Below are 926 nucleotides of genomic sequence, written 5' to 3'. Positions count from 1 at the left end.
GCCCGGCCGCCGGGGTGAGCGGGGACGCCAGGACGCCCGGATCCGCGCCGCCTCGGCCCGGGAAGGTGTCTCCGCCCAGAGCGGGCTGTGGGCGCAGCCCGGCGGGGAAATGATGCGGGGGGTCGAGGGGCAAAGGAGGGGCGCCCGGCGATCCGGCTGCGGCCCGGCAAGCCCCGCCCTCGGAACGCTAACTGACAGGGCCCGCAGCCAATGATTGAAGTCACTGTGGGTGCTGGGTTAACCCTTTCTTGGGTCCTCAGCCTGCTGCCGCCGCGGCGGCTGCTGGTGGGTGGAACCCCTCCCGCCTTCTGGGGCTCAGTACCCGAGCCAGTGAGGAGAACCGGCGGCTAGATCCCGGTTTCTGCGTGTGTGATCCAGCTCAGATAATCATCAGCCTCCGGGCCCCCCAGACCCCACCGCCAAAGTAAAGCCTTACGAGATGTAATTGTGCCAACAGGTTCCAGGAGCAGCCCCGCGTGGCGCGGACACACCAACTCGCACGCACGCACACGGGAGCACTTTCCCCGACAAACGCCACAGCACCCCTGGCCGGCACACCTGTGACATCCCTGGTGACACGGGGACACAGCGCGGGAGGCGCGCGGCAGTTCCGCGGCCCGCCGGCAGGGGGAGCCGCTGGACGCCAGCCGCGGGCCTCCCCTGCTCCCCCTCCCGGGTCCTTTCCCACCCGGGACTCGAGTCTGTCCCGAGCTCTGAATCCGGACCGGGAAGCTTCGCTGCGGGATGAGTCACCGCCCCACCCACGGGGCGCTGCGCGTGGCCACGGGACAGACCAAGCGCTCGTGAACTTTTACTGGGTACCCCTTGCAACCAGCCACGGCTCACCGTTACAAACATTGGTTTTTTGATTTTTGCCCGCACTGGGGTTTGAACCCAGAGCCTTTTTCTTGTGCCCGGGCAAGCCA

Source organism: Dipodomys spectabilis, unplaced genomic scaffold (genome assembly GCF_019054845.1).
Source record: "Dipodomys spectabilis isolate Male_0828 unplaced genomic scaffold, ASM1905484v1 ptg000076l, whole genome shotgun sequence".
Lineage (NCBI taxonomy): Eukaryota > Metazoa > Chordata > Mammalia > Rodentia > Heteromyidae > Dipodomys > Dipodomys spectabilis.
The sequence above is the reverse complement of the archived record's forward strand: the minus strand, read 5'-3'. Positions refer to the sequence as shown.